The sequence below is a fragment of the Phyllostomus discolor genome, chromosome 1 (assembly GCF_004126475.2).
Source record: "Phyllostomus discolor isolate MPI-MPIP mPhyDis1 chromosome 1, mPhyDis1.pri.v3, whole genome shotgun sequence".
NCBI lineage: Eukaryota > Metazoa > Chordata > Mammalia > Chiroptera > Phyllostomidae > Phyllostomus > Phyllostomus discolor.
Genome location: NC_040903.2, coordinates 63,105,062 through 63,127,316, shown reverse-complemented (window position 1 = coordinate 63,127,316; position 22,255 = coordinate 63,105,062). Strand labels below are relative to the sequence as shown.

The 22,255-nt window shown below is 38.3% G+C and overlaps 1 pseudogene; it reads left to right on the top strand.

The window, feature by feature from the left end:
- Positions 1 to 14,518: 14,518 nt before the first annotated feature.
- Positions 14,519 to 19,015, top strand: LOC114491919 (annotated as a pseudogene).
- Positions 19,016 to 22,255: the final 3,240 nt, after the last annotated feature.

The window sequence follows — 22,255 nt, the reverse complement described above, 5'->3', positions numbered from 1 at the left end:
TTCACATAACAAAATTGATGAATCTTAAATTTATTTTGCTGAGTCAAAGAAGACAAACCAAAAAGGGTAGAAATATGATCTCGTTTATTACAGGCTCTGGAAAAGGTAAAACCGTAGGGATGAAAACAGGTTAGTGGTTGACAGGGCTTTTTGGAAGGGAGAGCACGATGGAACTAATATGGTACTGTAGTGGCACATACATGATGCCATGCATTTGTCAAAACCCATAAAACTTAACAGCACAAAGGGTTCACTTTAATGTATGCAGATTAAACAAAACTAATCAGGAGGTTGGACAGTCCTAGGATTTAATGCAGACTATGATGAAAGAATTTAAATGTATTAAAAATGTATGCCATAATCTCTCTGAAAAGGATGGGGGGAAATGGAGCTGACCTAAATTACTTTGGGAAATGGTGCTTTGATTGAAAACAAAAGAACTGTGCATAAAGTTGTTTCCCATGGAGTTCATAAAGTTTAACAATTCTGGAATAGCAGTACATTTATTTGGGGGTTAAGCAAATAAAATGAAAGGTAGCCACACTACTAAAAAGTAAGATTTTAAAAGATCAAATTATCTGATAATGGGCAAGAATGCAGGTTTCATTCACTAAAGAAAAAGTGATAATTTGCTATTTGCCCCTGCATTTATGTAACCTAATTTCTGACCAAGGTGGCAGTAAAGAATATGAATGGGTTTTGATCAGAAATTACATGTGACAGTTTCAAGCTATAAATCAGGTGTGTGTGTAAAATATTCACAAAAGCAAACTCAATTTTTCTTTTTTTAAAGATCATATTTATTTATTTTTAGAGAAAAGAAAGGAGAGAAACATCAACGTGTGGTTGCCTCTCCCACACCCCACACTGGGGACCTGGCCCAAAACCCAGGCATGTGCCCTGACTCAGAATTGAACCAGTGACCCTCCCGTTTGCAGGTGGATGTTCAGTCTACTAAGCCACATCAGCCAGGGCTCAACTTTTTCATTAAAAAATGTAAGACCATTTCATTTGTAAATGTTTTACATTTTCTTTATCACAAATATGGACTATAAAGAAAAATGTTATAATTTTTTCACTTAGTCCCATTCTGACTCCTTCAAATCTCCTTCAGTTCACCTCAGTGTGATTTACAAATATCATCACTTTCTGAATGTACCATGTGTGGAAAAGTTTGAAAACTCCTCATCTAAAGTTTTGTTTCTGTGTTGGATCTGCAGGATTTGTCCCCAACAGTCAGTCCCATCCAGTAACCTGACATTTTTCATACATGGATATCATCAAATGTCTATGAAACAATTTATGAGAGCCATTCCCACTCCCCCTAAATCAATGCACTTCCTTTCCTGGTATTAAGGTACCAGAGCAGCAAAGCAGCTCTCTGAACACTGTCGGTGAATATGAACTAGGACTAGAAGAGTGAGAAATCTGATGGATTTTTCTACCCCACCACAGACAACACTCCTTTTGCATCTGAAGTATTAGTGACCTTCAGACTCAGTATTTCTCCCCTGGACTCTGCTCCAGTCTACATAGCTATTTCCTTGGCTAGGAGACATTTTGTCTCCTATACAATGTATGTTTTAAAATCAATGTCCTTAGGTACCACCCACAAGTACTGTGGTTTTGGAAGCTAATTAAACCTTATAACATGATCAGCTCTCCCATGTTAACAATTTAAGAGTCTTTAGCATAACCAACTTCATTTGATTCAGTAGATATATTCCACAAAATACATTTTTGAAAAGAGTTTTTGAAATCTAATTATACTTTATGAACATTTAGAGAATTCTGAGGATGAATCATTTCATACAGAAAAAGAAAAGAGATGCTCTGGCTGGTGTGGCTCAGTGGATTGTGTGCCAGCCTGCAGACCTGTGGACTGAAAGGTTGCCAGTTCAATTCCCAGTCAGGGCACAGGCCTGGTTGCAGGCTGGGTGCCCAGTTTGGGGCATGCAAGAGGCAACTGATCAATGTTTCTCTCAAGATCCATGTTCTTTCCCTCCTTTCCTGTCTCTCTAAATATAAATAAATAAAAACTTGAAAAAAAAGAGCCTTTCAGTAAAAGAAAGCAATTACCTATTATTTATTTATTTTATAAATCTAAATTTGCTTCAAGTGAGGAAGTACATCTATATAATATTAGGTCATTTATTATAATATATTCCTTTAATGTATTCTTTGAATACATTTTTATTCAATTTGAATCAGTCATATGACTGATTGTCATAAATCAATTAAAACTGATGAAGATAAAGAATAAAAATCCAAGACTTCTGTTTAGAACATTTAATACAGCCTTAGCAATGTAAGAAAACCCGTAAACAGTATGGTGAACTCTCACCCTTTCTAGAGCTGAAGTATACATGGTTCACCGACACGTACTGTAAATAGTTGCTCTTTTTCTCAACAGCAGATTGCCACAAGGCAGTTTCTTCTACCACATTGTGTTATTTAAAATTATCTGCTTTTTTGGCTGCTGTTCAAAGGAGTTATTTGCCTATCAATCCTCTTTATCTTATGCTGTGGTTGAACCAAATCTTGGCACAATTTCAGTGGGGAGCCCTGTAGACTATTCAAAAGGGTAATACTACTAAGCACCCACTGTGAAAAATAGGATCCCCTCAGATGAAAGGCAGCCACACTATAAAAAAGATCATTTACTAGTCTAAAAGACAGAGTTTCAAAGTCTACAATGCTCATTGTGTACTTGATTCCTGATCTTTAAAATGAACTTAACTTAGTGAACTGTGTCCATAAGTAGCTGTCATTTAGTGTTAGTGTGGGTTTTACGTTTCTTTGACTGAGCTCAGCTTCTGTAATTGTACTATGGAGATATCCTCTAGTTTGTTAGAAAGTGTGATGTATAAGAGATATCAGGGCACATCCCACTTAAAGAAAAAGAGTGATGATAGGTGTTGGAGACAACATATACTTTTTCCCAAATTAGAGAGTGACTCCTTCAGACTGGTGAAAGATGAGATGTCTGTGGATAGTAGGTCAGCAAAGACCCAGAGAGATCCAAGATGGCACAGGAGTGAGTGGAAGCTACACTAACTTCCTCCCGGGACCAATCTAGAATTGTAACTAAATTGTGGAGAAATCATCAGAATAAACAAATGAAACATAGCAAGAGAGAAGCTTTATAACCATGTACAGATAGAGAAAACAGTTTCACCACAACATGACTGGTATGGAGTGCAGAGGAGATGTGAGAGGGCTGGCTGGGCTCCAATGGGTGACAGCTGAAGTCCTGGAGGAATATTTCAATGGCTGGGAGTATGCCCCTGAGAAATGTGGGGTCTAAACCCCAAGGTGGGCTCCCCAGCCTTGGGCCCAGAAAGTACCCAGATAACATCAAACTACTAAAAGCAGCAGGGTTTCTCTCCAACAGGGACACACAGCTGGAGATGCAGAGAGTATTTTAAGGGGCCAACACATAAATTTTCATTTTCAGCCACTTACACTGGGCTCCCACAAAGGGTGAGCATAGAGGACTGAAGATGCTTGAGGAGAGACTGGGGCTGGTGGCTTTGGGGAAAGAATTGAGAGAGCAGCCACCAGGATCCTGGTTCAGAGTCATGCCTCATGCTATAGCAGCCATCTTGCCCAGGCAGACCATGCCCCTCCAAGTGACAGCAGCCTGAGGAGAAGTAGTTAGCCCCATCTGCAGGAATTACTCTGCTTCATCCTATGGTGCTTAAGCCTGACAGCTGATTACTGAGTAATTAGATTAACAACAGAAAGAGTGAGCCACAGATGGTAGATACCTGGTAGTCTCAGACAGGCTGCCTAAGGCCAGACTGGGACACCACCTGACATCACCAGAAGCAGATTCAGAAAGAAACAACAGTGGTAAATACTAGACTCTACCAAAATGAAATCTACCATAGTCTTCTCCATGATTTGCAATATTTTCTCTCCTGCATAGTTTTTTAACATTCATTTCTTGTCCTTCAAGATTGTGCATATTAAGTCACTAGATTTTATATTATAATTTATTTCAAATATGGTATTTTGACCTTCCCTTCTTTTACCCCATATCATCTTCCTCTTTCCTCTTATTTCCATTTTAAATGTTGTCTTCATTCTTGCCACAACTTGTTTCCATTCTGCACTCTTACTGCTTCTTCCCCTCCAGCCTCTCAAAACCAATTTTCTGGTAATTGGAATCTCACATTCTTTTTCCACCTCTTAAAATACCTACGTTCTCTCTCCACCTTTATCAATCTTTTCTCCTTGCTGTGGATAGAGTCATTGTTGCATTTCTTCAAATTTATCTCTGGATCTTCACTATTTTGATATTTCAAATCTCAAATTTTATCATTCCCCTCTCCCACTGCATTCTGCCTTGTTCCTGCTCTTTCTTTTTTTACTCTAAAATTTTAATTTTCCCCTGTCTTAGACTGGTCTTCATTTCTCAATCTTAGTATTCCTTCTCCCTTTATCATCCCAAAATTACTTCCCCTTCTTCTAGATATCTCTGAAGCTTTTCTTCCTTTCTTTTCCCCTCTTATTCCCATCACACCTATATTAATCTTAGCTCATTTGTTATTGATAGTGCTGTGGTGGATATTTTTCTCCAATTTGATTCCCATTTTTTAATTTATTTACTTTTTTCCTTTTTATTTTTCTTTCCCACTTAATTCTTTTTTCAATTTCTCTTTAAACCTAATACCATATGCTTTTCTTCTCTTGCTCTATTCTGCCTTTACTGTTCTTTTTTTTATTTATGATGTAAATTTTACTTTCTCCCTTTGCCTTGCCCCGATTCCTTACACTTATTATTGCTCCTCCCTCTACTGTCTCAAAATCAATTTTCTTTCAGGTAGTCATCTCATATTCATATCTCCTTTCTTATAATAGCCTTATTCTATTTATACCCTTATTAATGCTGGCTCACTTCCTGTTCATAGTGTGATTTTGGTGGAGGCTACTTTTGTGGGTATGGATTTGTTTCCTGAGCTGTGTGGTTTTCTTCTGGCAGCACCTGTACAACAGCATACAAGACATAATGGAGAGAGTAACTCTCAGTCAATCAGCCAGAAGCAAGGACCCACCAAAGAATGACCCAACAACAATCAAAACCCGATTAAAACCAGACAGCCAACATAAATGGCATAAAGGTCATCCCAAAACCATCAAATTCAGGAGATCAAGGAGACTGCACCACTGAATTCCACAGGTTCCCTACCATAGAAGTTCAAGCCACAAAGACAGGAAGTCAAAGCAGATCAATTGAAGAGGCAGAATCATACAGGAAGACTCCCCTAAAAAGGGGTGACAAAGGAAGAACCCCCAATGAAAAGGACAGGAAGAGTCCGCAGAAAGAGTGCTAAATGAAATAAAGGAGAGTAAACTATCAGACACTGAGTTCAAATTAATGGTTATAAGGAGGCTCAATGAGTTCAGTGAGAACTACAAAGAAGTACAGGGAAGCTACACAGAAATTACTGTGAACTACATCAGCATGAAAAAGGGTGTAAAAACTATCAGTAAGAGCCAGGAGGGAATGAAAAACACAGTTTCTGAATTAAAGAACAAAGTATAAGGAATTAAAAGCAGGCTAGAGGAAGAAGAGGGTCAAATTAGTGAGCTGGAGGACAAGGTAGAAAAAAAATTCCCAGACAGAGCAACAAAATGAAAAAAGACTCAAAAGAATGAAGAGGGCTTAAGGGAGCCACAGAACAACATGAAATGTAATAATGGCCATATCATAGGAATGCCAGAATGAGAAGAAGAGAGGCAAGACATAGAAAACCTGTTTGAAAAAGTAATAACAGAAAATTTCCCTAACCTGACAAGAAAAAAAGTCACACAAATCCAGGAAGCACAGAGGGTCCCAATCAAGATGAATCCAAAGTTGCTCACTCCAAGACACGACATAAGAAAAATGCAAAAGTATAAGACAGAGAGATTATTAGAGGGAGAAACAGCTAAAAACATACAAGGGAGCCCAGATTCAGCAGAAACACTACAAGCCAGAAGGGAAGGGCAAGAAATGTTCCAAGTAATGAAAAGCAAAGGCCTGCAACCAAGACTAGTCTACCTAGCAAGACTCGTTTCAAATGGTAGACAAAATATGGAGCTTTGCAGACAAAAAAAGGAGGGGGGAGGGCTAAAATAACACATCTCCACTAAACCAGAATTGAAGAGATGCTAAGGGGACTGCTTATAAAGATGAAGAAGAAGGGAGAGAGAGGAACATAAGAACAAAAGGAAAATGGCAATGAATACTGTATTTTTTGGACTATAAGACACACTTCCCCCCAAATTTGGGAGAAAAATGGGGGTGAGTCTTATAATTTGAATGTAGTTTACCTGGCTTACTGTGGGGGGGGGGATGGCAGGGGAGCGGGGTCACTAAATATTTTACAACATTTTTTGCTTCAAGTTTTTTTTTCTATTTTCCTCCTCTAAAACCTAGGTGCATCTTATGGTCTGGTGCCTCTTATAGTTCTAAAAGTATGTAAGTACCTATCAATAATAACCTTAAATGAAAATGGATTAAACACTCCAGTAAAAAGATATGGAGTAGTCAAATGGATAAGAAAACATGACCCACATATATGCTCTCTACTAGTGACCCACCGAAGAACTAAAAATCTACACAGGCTGAAAGTGAAAGGATGAAAAAAATACTCCAAGCAGACCTGAAAAAAAGGGAGGTAGCAATGCTTATATCAGATGAAATAGATTCCAAATCAAAAGCCATAGAAAGAGACAAAGGAGGAGACTATATAATACTTAAGGGAACAATTCACCAAGAAAATATAACTCTTGTAAACATATATGCACCCAACATAGGAGCACCAAAATATATAAGGAAAATCTTGGAGGATGTCAAAAAAGCTATAGATAGCAGCACACTCATAGTAGGGGATTTAAGTCCCCAATGGTATACACTGGATAAATATTCCAAGCCAGAATCAAGAAGGATATCATGGCATTGACTGACACTCTAAATAAAATAGACTTAATTGAGATATATATATATATAGAACATTTCACCCCAAAGAAGCAAAAATATACATTACTTTGAAATGCACATGGAACATTTTCAAAGATAGACCACATGGTAGGTCACAAAACAAGCCTCAACATACTCAAGAAAATTGAAATCATATCAAGCATCTTCTCAGACCACAATGGCTTGAAACTAAAACCAACCTAATGAAAAAAATTCAAAAACATTCAAATTCATGGAGACTAAATGACATGCTATTAAATAATGAATGGGTTAACAATGAGATCATGAAACATATCAAAAAGATTCTGAAAACAAATGAAAGTGAACACACAACAACCTAAAACCTATGGGACACAGCAAAGAAGTTCTGAGAGGGAAATTCATAATATATAGGCTCACCTAAAAAGACAGAAACATTTTAAATAAACAACCTAACCTTACATGTACACGAGCTAGAAGAACAACAACAAACAAAGCGAGTGAGTAGAAGGTAGGAAATAATCAAGATCACAGCGGAATTAAATGACACAGAGACTAAAAGAATAATTCAAAGAATCAATAAAGCCAGGAGTTCGTTCTTTGAAAAAATAAAGAAAATAGACAAGCCTTTACCTAGACTCATCAAGAAACAAAGAGAAAATACATAAATAAATAAAATCAGAAACCAACGAGGAGAAATTAGAACCAATATCATAAAAATACAAAGGATTGTAAGAAATTACTATGAACATTGTATATGAAGAAATTTGACAACTAGGGTGAAATGGACAAATTTCTAGAAACATATAATCTTCCAAAACTGAATCAAGAAGATTCAGAAAGCCTGAAGAGACCAGTAATAATTAGTGAAATTAAAGTGGTAATCAAAAAACTCCTGGCACAAAAAAGCCCTGGACTGGATGGCTTCCCAGGTGAATTTTACCAAACATTTAGGGAGGAACTAATTCCTGGCCTTCTCAAACTACTACAAAAATTCAAGAAGAGGGAAGACTCCCAGACTCTTTTTATGAGGCCAGTATTATCCTAATTCCAAAACTAGGTAAAGACACAACAAAGAAAGAAAACTTCAGGCCAATATCACTGATGAACATAGATACTAAAATCCTCAACAAAATATTGGAACACCAGATCCAGCAGTACATAAAGAAGATCATACACCACAATCAAGTGGTATTCATCCCAGGGATGCAAGGATGGTGTAATATTCACAAATCAATAAACATAACACACCACATGGACAAAATGAAAGACAAAATCACATGATCATATCAATGGATGCTGATAAAGCATTTGATAAAGTACAGCACCCATTTATGATAAAAACAAAGTGGGAGTAGAGGGAGCATACCTCAACATAATAAAGACCATATATGAGAAACCTACTGCCAACATCATACTCAATGGGCAAAACCTAAAATCTTTCCCCCTAAGATCAGGAACAAAACAAGGATGTCCACTTTCACCACTTTTATTCAACATAGTATTGGAAGTTGTGGCCACAGTGATCAAACAAAAAAAAGAAGTAAAAGGCATTCAAACTGGAAATGAGGAAGTAAAACTGTCATTGAAAAAATCTGAAGATGACGTGATAGGGTACATAGAAAACCCTACAGGTTCCAACAAAAAAACCTACTCGATCTTATAAGTGAATTTGACAATATAGCAGGATACAAATTCAGTATTCAAAAATCAAAGGCATTTTTGTACACCAACAACAAAATATCAAACAGAAATTAGGAAAAAATCCCATTTACTATAGCAACAAGAAAAATAAAGTGCCTAGGAATAAATTTAACCAAGAAGGCAAAAAAAACCCTGTACTTAGAAAACTACAGAACACTGAAGAAAGAAATTAAGGAAGGTACAAACAAATGGAAACATATAGCATGTTCATGGACTGGAAGAATCAACATCATTAAAATGTCCATATGACCCAAAGCAACCTATAGATTCAACACAATCCTTATTAAAATACCAGTGACACATTTCACAGGTTTAAAACAAATATTTCAAAAATTTACATGGAACCAAAAATGACCCCAAGTAGCCGCAACAGTCTTGAGAAAGAAGAACAAAATAGGAAGGATTACAATACTGGATATCAAATTATATTACAAGGCCACTGTATACTCTGGTTTCTCTTCAGATTGTATAAATCTTTCACCTTTCACAAGGCCACTGTGACAAAACAGTCTGGTACTTGTATAAGAACAAACACATAGATGAATGGAACAGAATAGAGAATGCAGAAATAAACCCATGTCTCTATGGTCCATTAATATTTGATAAACAGGGAAGAAGCATAAAATGAAGTAAAAATATCCTCTTCGACAAATGATGCTGGGAGATCTGGAATAGTAAATGCAAAAAAATATAAGTAAAATAAAATAAAATATACCACCTATTTACAACATACACCAGAATAAACTCAAAATGGATAAATGACTTAAACATAAGCCACAACACCATAAAAGTTGTAGAGCAAAACATAGGCAGTAAAATTTCAGACATCCCATGAAGCAATGTTTTTACCAGTACATCCTCTAAGGCAAGGGAAATAAAGGAAATAATAAACAAATGGGACTACATCAAATTAAAAAGTTTCTGTATGACTAAAGAAAACATCATCAAAATGAAAAGAAAACCAACTGTATGGGAAAACATTTGCCAATGATACCTGGGAGAAGGGTTTGATCTCCAAAATACATAAATATCTCATGTGACTGAATGCTGGGAAGACAAACAATCCAATTAAAAAATGAGCAAAGGACCTGAACAGGCACTTCCCCAAAGGGGACCTACAGAGGGCCCAAAGACTTATAAAAAGATGCTCAATGTCACTAGCCATCAGAGAGATGCAAATTAAAACCACAAGATAACACCTCACACCAGTCAAAATGGTCATAATAAACAAATCAACAAACAACAAGCACTGGAGAGGATGTGGAGAAAAGGGAACCTTAGTGCACTACTGGTGAGAGTGCAGACTGGTGCAGCCACTGTGGAAAACAATATGGAATTTCCTCAAAAAACTTAAAATGGAACTGCCTTTTGACCTGGCAATTCTACTGCTGGGCTTATGCTCTAAGAAGCCTGAAACACCAATTCAAAAGAACCTATGTACCCTAAAGTTCACAGCAGTGTTATTTACAACAGCCAAGTGCTGGATACAGCCTAAGTGCCCATCAATAAATGAGTGGATTAAAAAACTGTGGTACTTTTACACAATGGAATACTACACAGCAGAAAGAAAGAAGGAGCTCCTACCTTTCACAACAGCATGGATGGAACTGGAGAGTATCATGCTAAGTGAAATAAGCCAGGCAGTGAAAGACAAATACCATATGATCTCACCTGTAAGTGGAACCTAATCAACAAAACAAAATACAGCCAGAGACATGGAAACAATGAACAAAGTGACAGAGGTTTGGGGGGAGGGGAATAATGGGGGAAAAAGGGGAAGGGTCAAGTCAAGGAAACATGTATAAAGGACTCATGGAGAAAGACAATGGTGGGGAGGATTGAATGTGGGAGGTGGGTGGTGGGTAGGTCAGGGGAGAGTAGTGGGGGAAAAATGGGGACAATTGTAATTGAACAACAATAAAAATAAATAAATAAAAAATAGAGTTAAAGAGCCAACAGGAAAGAAAAATGAAACATAATAAAATAATGAAGATGGATAAAGGATCCACAAGCCAAGGAATGTAGAAGCCCTCTAGAAGATGAAACAGGCAAGGAAACAGATTTTCCCCTTGAGCACTGAGAAGGAACACCCAATGTTTTAGCTCAGTGACACCCATTTCAGACTTCTGAGCTCCAGAACGATAAAATAGTAAGTTTGTTTCAAGCCAAAAAAAGATGTGATACATTTATACAATTGGATACTACTCAGACATAAAAAAAAATGAAATGCTGCTTTTTGCAACAACTTGGATGGACCTTGAGAATGTAATAATAAGCAAAATAAGGCAGAAAAAGCTAAGAACCATATAATTCCATTCATACATGAAATTCATAAGCACTGACAACAGTACAGTGGTTACCAGAGGAAAAGGGGGGTGCTGGAGTAGTGAAGAGTACAGGGTGTCAAGTGTATGGTGACAAAAGGAGATTTGACTTTGGGTGGTGGGTGTGCAATGCAATATACAGATCAGGTATCATAGAATTGTATACTTGAAACATATATGATCTTATTAACAAAAGGCACCCCAATACATTTAATTTTAAAAAAGATGATAAAGTCTAAACTAGGAAAGTAGTAGGTATTTTTGTGGCTGCTGGTAAGGAAAGCATAATCCACTATTTATTTTGTATCCTTAAATATTGATTTCTAGGTATATCTTTTAATTATCTGGTCTACTTTGTATTACTATAAACAACTCTAGAAAGCTGCCATATTTGTTGCTTCCTCTAAAGTACCATGGCAGAATGAAAGTCTGGTGGAGTCTGGACCATGGGGACAGATTAGTGGATACCTTTCAGAGACTTTTCATGATAACCCCTTTCTTGACCCATCCCCACTGCTAACAGTGCCTTGATATGGGAACCATGCAACCATGTTTATAATATTGAACCTAATGAACAAAACAAACAAATGAGCAAAATAGAACTAAAGACATGGAAACAAGGAATGGACTGACAGGGACCAGAGGAGAGAGGGTAGATGGGGATAAGTGAGAAAAGAAGAGGAACGCCTTAGTTAAAGAACAAGTATAAATGACCTGTGGGCATGGACAACAGGGTGGTGATTGACTGTGGGAGCTGGAGGTGGGTGGGGCAGGGGAGAGCAATGGGGGAAAATTGTGACAACTGTAACTGAACAACAACAACAAAAATACAAAAACAAAGAACAACAAAGACCCAGGCTGTGCTCCCTGTCAGTGCCCCAGGAAGCTGCATAGCCAGAAAGGAATGGCTGAATTGTTTATTTAGGAGAAAAGATGATAGGCTCCAAATTTTCAATTTTGTTCATGCAAAAACAGAATTAGATGTGCCAGAGATTTATTGGGGAAATGCTTGTGAATGATAAAGTGGAGAGGAAACAGGAGTAGGTGGACCACCATGCAGGACTGAACTGTGAAAGAAGAAAGGGATAGGAAGAATTGGGTAAGAAGAGGCTCAGACTGCAATGCAGCTCTGAGAAAGTCTCCAGCGGGCTGATGCGGATCCCCAAAGCAAACATTGTCCATTAGAAGAGACCCACAGTGGGCAGTGATGGCTTGGCTCAATATCTCCACTGTCACCCCATCAAAGGCCAAGAGCGGCCAAGGACAGCATGAAAGCAGCAGTCACTTACCTTCTCACCACAGGGTCTCTTGAAAGGAAATCAGAGCAGTATATCTTTGCAACCCCCACAATGATTATAAATTGTTAACTATAAGCGAGAAGAGTGAGGAGAATTTCAAAGAGAAGAGTGAAGGGGGATTAACCTTATTATTTTCTTTTTTGCTTATTTATTGAAGTACAAATCACATAGAGTAAAATACAGCAAAGTGTAATCTGATGAATTTTTACATATATATGCCTGTGTAACAACCACCCAGATGAAGACATGGAACATTTCTAGCACTGCAGAAGGCTCCCCCGTACTCCTCCCAGTCAACACCTTTGAAAGGATTCCTTATTTTGACCTATAACACACAAACAATTCTGCCTGTTGTTTGAACTTCAGGTAAATGGCATCATACACCATGTATTGTTTTATGTGTAACTTTTTTCACTCAACATCATGTCTGTGAGGTTCATCCATGTTGCTTATAGCAGTAGTTTGGTCTTTTTCATTGATATAATTATCCCATTTTATGTATTCCTTCTATTGTTGATAAATATTGTAGTAAATGCATTAAGAGCACACTACTTTAACTGTATTCTATACGTTTCAGTATATCATTCAATTAAAACTACTTTCCAATATTTTCTGTGATTTCTTCTTTAAACTATGGGTTACTTAGAGGCATCTTGCTTAATTTCCAAACATTTTCAAATAATATATTATTATTGATTTGTTTATTTTCACTTTGATAAAAGAACATACTTTTTATACTTTTAGTGTTTTGAAACTTGATGAAACTTGCTTTTACAACCTAGATTATGTTCTATGTTGATAAATGTCCATGTACATTTACTGTGAAAGTGTATATGTGTATTCGGGAGTTGGTGGGTACATTTCATATCTGTTATATATATGTACATGTGGAAAATTTGTTAATTGCACTATTCACATCTTTTATCCTTGCTGATGTTTTGCCTACTTACAAAGGTCTGTGAAATCTCTAACTATAATGATACTTTGTTCATTTTTTTCTATTAATATTTTCAAATTTGTTTTATATATTTTCAAACTATGATATTAGATACATATAAACTTAAGATGTTTGTGTTTTCCTGTGAAATCAATCCTTTTATCATGAACTATTCCTTCTCAAATGGTCTTCTTTTATTAATATATAATTTAGTCTTTTTTGATGATTGCAAGGTATATCTTCAGCTATTTATTTATTTGTTTTTTTTTCACTGTTTTTTAGTTGCCTTCTCCACTGTGTGTCTGTGTTTCTGCCCTCACATGGCATTCTCTTCACTGTGTATTTGTGGCCAAACTTTCTCCTTTTTATAAGGACACTGGCTATTAGATTAGGTCTCATTTTCATTCAGTATGAATTCAATTTAATTACCTCTTCAAAGAATCTATGACCAAATAAAATCACATTCACAGATATCAAATGTTAGGACTGATACATATCTTTTTGGGAGATGCACTTCAATTCCCTATTTTTGCTTTATGTAAAGTTCCTTAGTAAACTCTCAGCTTCTTGAGAGCAGGAACTTTATCTTTACCTCTGAGAATCTAACATAGCATCTGAATTATGTTTGGGTACTCAGTAAATGTGCATAGAAGGTAAATGAAGTGAATTAGAACAATACTTGCATTGCTATAGATCAGCTTGGGAAAATGAAGGAGAAAAAATAGAGTACTATAAAAATATTTCAGTTTTGGGCTATGAATCCAATTCTGTATATAGTGTATCACATAGCACACAAATTTTGGGTGTAGGCAGCAGAGAAATCCAACTCACACTGTCTTAAAATAAAAAGGAAATTTATTGGTTCATGTACCTAAAAGTCTAGTGGTACAGGTGATTTTTCATGTGACTCATACGCTTAATGATAGAACCAAGAGAAAATGTAGAAGATTTCTTCTTTCAGGCATGACAGACCAACTGGTACTAAACTAGCCATAAACAACTAGAAAATTGAATAAAACTATCTGAAAGAAGAGTTTTTAGACATTGTAAATAGTCAGGACTGTAATACAAATGAGATGAAACAAATAAGGTGAAATTAATGACCAATCACCAGAGGAAGGCAGAAGAGGGACTTTCCAGATTGTAGCGCAGAGGAGAACCAAGCAGACCACAGTGGTACTGCTGAGCTATAGAGACAGAAATCTGAGTTTGGGAATACCAAGGTGAATGGAATTTGCAAGGCTGAATACTGAGGAAAATAAAACTGTGCAGAGCTAGAGCTCCAGGAATCTGAACTTTTGGCTGAATGCTGAGCTGTACATGTGCAGTGCAGGAGAACTTCATAAGGCGTTGCAAAGGAGCTGTAAGCTGTAAAATCCCCAGAGCTCACTCAGGACTGGAAGATATTTGATTGTCTAACTAGCTAGAATGGAGAGATAAAGTTGAAAAAATGAAGCATAGGATAGAGACAACAGAAATGCTGCAACTTAGAAATAATGTTAAAGTAGCCCCCAGTTAAGGCTACTGTGAACCCTCCCTAACAAAGCTCATAAATAAACATCAGTGTGGTCGACAAATAACTTGCCTACTAGTCATGACAAAATTCAACACTCTTTTTAAAAAGCTTTTAACTCTTTTTAAAAAGTTTTTTTTTAAACTTTTAACTCTTTTAAAAAACTTTTTAAAAAGAGTTAAACACTCAACAACATAATAATCTTAATATCCAGGTTCAACTGAAAATTACTAGATAGGCAAAAAAGAATACTGTGATCCATATTCAATTATCTATTAAAAATGTTCAGTTGTTTCTACAGCTTTCCCTGAATCAAGCAGAATCTTAGCAACATGTTGTTTCTTTCTTTCCCTGCACTCCCACCTGCCTTACTCCTGCTATTTCATATATTGCATTCTTCTAAAATATTATTTCCAATGTGTTATTGCTTTTGAATTTTTTTAAAAATTAACACATTTAAACTTAATAAGCTGTTTCACTGATTTCTTTATTTTGTGTCTTGTAGGTCACTGCTTCCACTTAAATACATTTTTCTTCTTCCTGGATATGATGTTTTGTAATGTGCCAACTTGATTGGGCTGAACTGAACTACATTTCCCAGAATTCCCTTTCTTGTATGTTTCTAGTTAGGATGCTCACACATGCTGTTACTGATTGGCTGATGCATCGCACAGTCATGCAGCAATTGTTCTACCTTCCTGTGGATCATCCTTCCACGTCTCTGACACCTGAACCAGGTGTGCATGTTTAGCTCTGTAACACAGAGCCCAGCTTCTGCAGTTTGTCACCCTTGTCACCAATGTCAGAAGGAACCAGAATGGGCACAGGTTTTAGTCTCTCCTCATGTGGTTCTAGATGATGTTTGTGGGTTCCATCTTGCTCATGATCTTTCCATGCTGACTGCCTACCCTGTGGACTTCAAGTTTCAATATCAATGCAGGCAAATAGCTTTACAGAGACTGCTTAACTATGTAGATCCCACAACTGTGTAAGTGGGTAAGCCAATTCCCTGTAACAAATTTCTCTTTGCATTGGGATGTATAGGTATATACCTCCATCTTTTGCTGGTTCTGCTCCTCTGCTTCCCCAACTGATACACTAGAATCCATCTATTAATTCATGAAAGGTGTTTTACTGCAGCTCTTCTTACATTTGCAGATATGATTTTTAAAATTTGAATCTGCTTTCCATATTTTGGAAGTGCCTCATAGTTCTTGGCCTTCAGTTGCTCCCCTTGTTTTCTAGAGCAAGTATAGATTTTCCAGTTTATTTTATTTGTTTTCTCTTAATTCCAGTCTTTGTGAGCCAAATCTGCTATCATGACCCTTATTCCTTTAGTTATTTTTAAAAATAAAGTATCTGTAACCCCTTTTTAAAAGGCTAAGAAAGTATCATCACTATAGCTAAGCCTCCTTAGTTCAATGAGTATGAATTTGTAACAGGTTTAAATACAGAAATTTTAAAGGAACAAATGTTGAGGATATAACTTTCTGCATGTGAAAATTTCTGATAGGTAGGTTGATATATTTTGATATTAGAAGTAAAAAATTATACATTCTCAAAAAGAGACATAAAAATTTCTACCTGCCTAGGGGGAAGGGGGTAAATATTCTGCTTAAATGACAAATAGCTTCCTTCCAAGGAGAAAAGTTCTTTAATCTGCTTTACCCTAATTTTTTCATGTCAAACTAACTTAAGTTTGATTTTAGAGAAAAGAAAAGTACTGTCTATCACATTTTAAATTTTCAGGAGTTAAGCAGTCTTCTTGGGTCTTTCCCGTGTGTATCAGAGGTATATTACTTTGTTTTCATCCTGCTAAAATCTTTTTCAAACTTCCAAATTAACAAAATATCTTCAATTATGTTAACAAAGGATTGCCACATATAAGATTTCCTAGATGAATCTAAATTAGCATATCAATTGTCATGTAAATGATGCTTCTGCAGTGCTGGAAAAATGAATTCTAGTATAACCTAATTCTTGAATGAAAAAGTTGAATAATCTTTTTGCTGTGTTGTCACTTAGTTGTTATGTTATTTATTTATACTCTTTTTTTTACATTGGAACTAGTAACTATAATGTATTAGCCTCAGCCTCAGACACAGATGAACTTCTCCAGCCAGGTATCATTAGGCCACTATTAAAGAACATGGGAAGTGAATTTGCCCAAAGCCATAAGCCCTTAGATGTGCTGGACAAAATTGCAAAGAATGCTATATGTTAATGCAGCTTTTTAAGTCAACCCTTGTACATGAATGTGCTATATATTGTGTCAGATTTGGGTGTTTGGCTTTTGCTGAATATTCCTATGCACTTCTTATAACCTAAAAGAAATAATAATTTAAGAAGTTCTGAGGCAAGGAGCACGGCCCACGAAGAGGTTGGTTGGGAGGCTGTTGGGCCCTGAGATCTTCCTGGTCTCCGGGAGCAGTGGACTCTGAGCTCTGAGCTGCCATGAGCTCTTGGATTTGAACCTGGTGCCCACGAGTCGAGGGGCATTGCCCGCAGTGGCTGAGTGGGATCCCACTGCCTCCTGCTTCTCAGCCAGCGGCAGCCCTTAGCGTCTCCCGGCTCCAGCTAAGGCGGGAGACTTCTGGGACTGGCGCCCACAGCATGCAGGAGGAGAAGAAGGTAGCAGGGCTTGAACTCTAGTGGTCTCTGAGCAGGCCTGGCTCCGCCGAGGTTGCTCCCACGACCGCACTGGTCGCTGTGGATCAAACAGCGGCTATCTAGTAGACAAGTCCAAAAGAGCCCCTGAACAGGTAAGCCTGGATGAGAGTGGTGATGGCGGAACAGTGCTCTTGATGAGGTCCCTACTGTGCTGCCCCTGGAGAACTTTGCTCTGGACTGGACCACTCAGCTCAGCACCAGAGATTGTACACAAGGACTAGGAGATGGTGTCTGACTTGAAGATGGCATCTGACGGGGAAAGTGATTAGCCTTTGTAGCCACATCCTTGGATGAGGTGCAGTCTCTAGTGAGAGTGCATGTGCACAAGATCTCCACTGAGGACCTGAACAAGTATCCATCACTACTAGCTGGCAGCTGGCTGCCCCAGGTCCACTTTGAGAAGCTGACCTTCAATAGCCTCATATTCAACAAGCCCCTCAGCCACTGCCTCTGCAGTGTCAGACTGTCCAAGACTGTCTCTGGAAAACTGGAGACCTACATCAAGCTGGAAAAGCTGGGCAAGGGTACTTATGCCAGCATTTACCAAGGCAAAAGTGTGTTTATAGACAGCCTTGTGGCACTCTAGGAGGTCAGACTGGAGCAGGAAGAGGGGCACCCTGCACCGCCACCCAGAAAGTGACTGTGCTCAAGGACCTTAGACATGACAACATAATCAGATTGCATTACATTATGCACAGGGAGAAGTCCTCACCCTAGTCTTTGAGTTCCTGGACAAGGACCTGAAGCAGTACCTGGATGACTGTGGGAACATCATCAACATACCCAACGTGAAACTGTTCCTGTTCTAGCTGTTCCATGGCCCGGTCTCCTGTCACTGACAGAAAGTGCTACACTGAGACCTCAAGCCCCAGAATGTGCTCATCAACGAGAATGGAGAGCTCAAGCTGGACGACTTTGGCCTGACTTGGTCTGATTCTAACAAAGATCCACTCCAGTGAATTGGTGCCTCTGTGATACTTGCACCCAGACATTCTGCTGGGGTCCACACACCACTCCAACCAGTGTGGGGTGTGGGCTGCATTTTCTATGAGATGGCCATGGGCTGGCCCCCTCTTCCTGGGCCTCACCATGGAGGAACAGCTGTACTTCATCTTCCACATCTTGGGAACCACAACTGAAGAGACATAGAGGAGCATCCTGTCCAAGGAAGAGATCAAGATGCACAACTACCTCAAGTACCCATGCTGAGGCCCTTTGGAGCCACGCACCCAACCTGATAGTGATGGGGTTAATCTCACCAAGCTGCTGCAGTTTGAAGGTCAAAATCAGATTTCTGCAGAGAACACTCACTCTGAAACACCCGTTCTTCCTCAGCCTGGGGGAGCCAATTCACATACTTCTTACAGTACTTCCATATTTTCATTAAAGGAGATCTAGCTACAAAAAGAAACCAAACTTTGCTCATCACTGATGCCTGACTTGGGCAGGCCAGTTTTCCGTGTGGTGGACACTGCGTTCTAAGCCACAGACCCAGGTCCCAGCAGGCAGCAGCTGGAGGGACTCCATGCCTCTCACAGGGCAGTCCCCAATTGCATCCTCCCTGCTTTCTGCTGGGGTACCTGCCTGATTCATGCTGCCTGCCCAGATGTTCCCCGCTGCCTGTCCTGACATCCTGTGTGGTGCTGGGTGCTAACAAAGCTCTCATCTCTCCCTTAAAAAAAAAGTTAGGGTCTAGCAAGCACATAACCCACTTTACGTGGCCACTAGATTCATCCAGTTCAGTTTGCAAATAATTGTTTGACCAGTTCCCTTTCACACCAACCATGGTCAAGTATGCCAAGTCTTTGATGTGTTTCCCAGTTTTATGCTGTTGCGTCTCCCTCTCCCTACATATCCCTCTCTCCTTCGCTCCCTCTTTCCCCATATCTTTCTGCATAAACTTCTTTTTCATTAGTATATAAATATATCTATATATTTGTATCTATCTAATCTAGTTATTTATTTCAAAGAGTTTAATGATCAAAATATATTAAACTTTATATGCCTGCTTCCTTTTATTTATTTTTTATATGTACTAAATTCATCTAGTTGTTTTCTTGAAGCTTATGAAGATTTATTTCATAGCATGTTAGATTTCTGGAAAAGGATATAATATACAACTTCAAAATGAATTGTGAGGGGTTCCACCTGCAGAACCCCCCCATCCACCATGAATAAGAATAAGTCTACCAAGACACGATCTGCTTGGGAAGGAAAGGTAGCCGATCTCTCAAAGGACAAGGGCCAAGAGCCTTTTCCTCAATGGGCTTTTATTGGGTTCGTTTGCACAATACAGATGAAGCTCATTAATCATTGTCAGACAGTAAGGATCAAACAATAGATAACAAAGAACTCTGAGGGCCTATTTTGAGTCAGGGTAAGAGAGCTAAAGATCAATAAAACTTTGAGGAAAAAACTCACTTCTTGCTTGGACCCTTATTTAATTGAGAGCATTCTAAACAAAGCAGGTTTCACAGGATTTTACATATTCTTTCTTAGGCCTGATTGCCCAGGAAACCCACCCTTTCCAGCACAGGGCTGCACTGCCCTCTGTCATTGTTTCAGACTTAAGTCAGGCAGAGGAAGCAAGGCAGCCAAGAGATTAGGAGACTTCTTGCAGACAGAATGAAGACTCAGGCTTTGTCAAGGCCAAGGGGTGAGGGTCCCTCACCCCTTTTTGCTATAGCCCCCAAAGTCCTTCCTTGGGGGCCTCCCATGTGATCATGCTTGTCTTGGATTATTCCCCCCTTGGGGAATCTTACTCATCGTTGTCTAACCAACCAAGCATTGGGGGCCAGTTATGGATGAAGTAAAAGGAGCAGGAGTGGTGCTCCTGCCAGGGAGATAAGCTTTGTCTCCTTAGTGGCTTCTGGTCTGAAGGTCACCCACTCAGCCTTAGCCATGGGGGGGGTTACAGTTTCTGAAATCAGGCAGGGCAGTTCCCAACATCGAATAATCTTTATAATTTTAATGGAACACTTTTTATTTTATCTTATTCAGTTGAATATAGCCAAAGTAACATAAATACTTGCATATTTGGGCTTGTTTTATATTATTTTCTTATAACCATGAATAGGAGTTTGAAGCATAATACCAATTTGACCATGAAAATCCATTTAAAATCTTGATTTTTCTTTTTATTTATCTAATTTTCAGACAGGGATGGTCTATAGATTTTGCTGAGACACATTACACTTTGAATAATTTATAATCAATGGTATTTTTCTGATTGTGTTAGATGACTAACTGATCATATATTTATTATATGTCTGAGTGTTTTATATTTCAAAATAAAATTTTAATGGGCACTAAATCAGTTAGAATACATTTGATAATCATTATAGATAAACTGTATGTGGAGACCTGAATTTTGTACTTTTGATAAATGTGCACTGATAAATACAATACCGAGAACTGCCGAGAGTCTCATTAAAATGAGAGAAAACATTATAATGAAAATTTTCCTACTCTGTTATATAAAGTAGTCCTTTTAATGCCTCCTAGATTGTGAGGTTTTTATTTTGTAAGTGCATAAATGGATTACAAACCAGCAGTTTCTTAGTGAAAGTGCCTATGCAATATTTAAAGTAAATCAATCTGTGCTTAATATTTGCATTTTCAATGAAGTGTATGTTTTGTAGGGCAGTTTCATTTAATTTTTCAATCACAAAACTGTAAACTTCTTCAGCTGGTTGTTTTCCTCTTTACAACCTTTAGTTATTTCATGGTGAATGCATCACAAAGATACCCAGGGGAAATCAAAGACAGTGAAACCCAACTACAGAGCTCAACATCAAAGAGACAGAGGAAGAATAGCAATTCAAGTACTTGCCTAAAAATGAAGTCTTTAAGGGATGCAGTCATATAGTTTTTGGTATTAATTGGGATGAAAGTCAGGTGGCCAAAGGAGGCATCTTTCTACAGTGGGAAACAGGGCAATTACCCCTTTGTCTGACATTCTATTATGAGAGTTTTATTCCAGAAAGAGAGAGAGGAGGGGTCATATATGTCTTAAAGGTGTTATGGGAAAAGCGCATTACTTTTGATAAAGCAGAACTAAATTTTTTAAATTTTAATTGTTGTTCAAGTACAGTTTTCTGCCTATTATTCCCATCTCAGCCCAGCCCCCCCAGCCCTCCTCACCTATCTCCCATTTCCACCCCCACCCCTTGTTTTTGTCCATGTGTCCTTTATACTTGTTCTTGTAAACCCTTCCCCTTCTCCCCTGAAATTCCCTCCCCTCTCTCCTCTCGCCACTGTCAGCTTGTTCTCTATTTCAGTGTCTTTGGTTCTATTTTTCTTGTTTCTTTGTTTTGTTGATTAGGTTCCTGTTAAAGGTGAGATCATATGGTATTTGTCTTTCACTGCCTGGCTTATTTCACTTAGCATAATGCTTTCCAGCTCCATCCATGCTGTCGCAAAGGGTAGGAGCTCCTTCTTTCTTTCTTCTGCATGGAATTCCATTGTGTAAATGTACCATAGTTTTTTGATCCATTCATTTACTGATGGGCATTTTGGTTGCTTCCAGCATATAGCTATTGTAAATTGTGCTGCTATGAACATTGGGGTGCATAGGTTCTTTTGGACTGGTGTTTCAGGGTTCTTAGGATATAATCCTAGCAGTGGAATTGCTGGGTTAAAAGGCAGATCCATTTTTAGTTTTCTGAGGAAATTCCATACTGCTTTCCATAGTGGCTGCACCCATCTGCAGTCCCACCAACAGTGCACCAGGGTTCCCTTTTCTCCACAACCTCTCTAACACTTGCTTGTTGCTTTGTTTATGATGGCCATTCTGACTGGTGTGAAGTGGTATCTCATTGTGGTTTTAATTTGCATCTCTGATAGCTAGCGATATTGGGC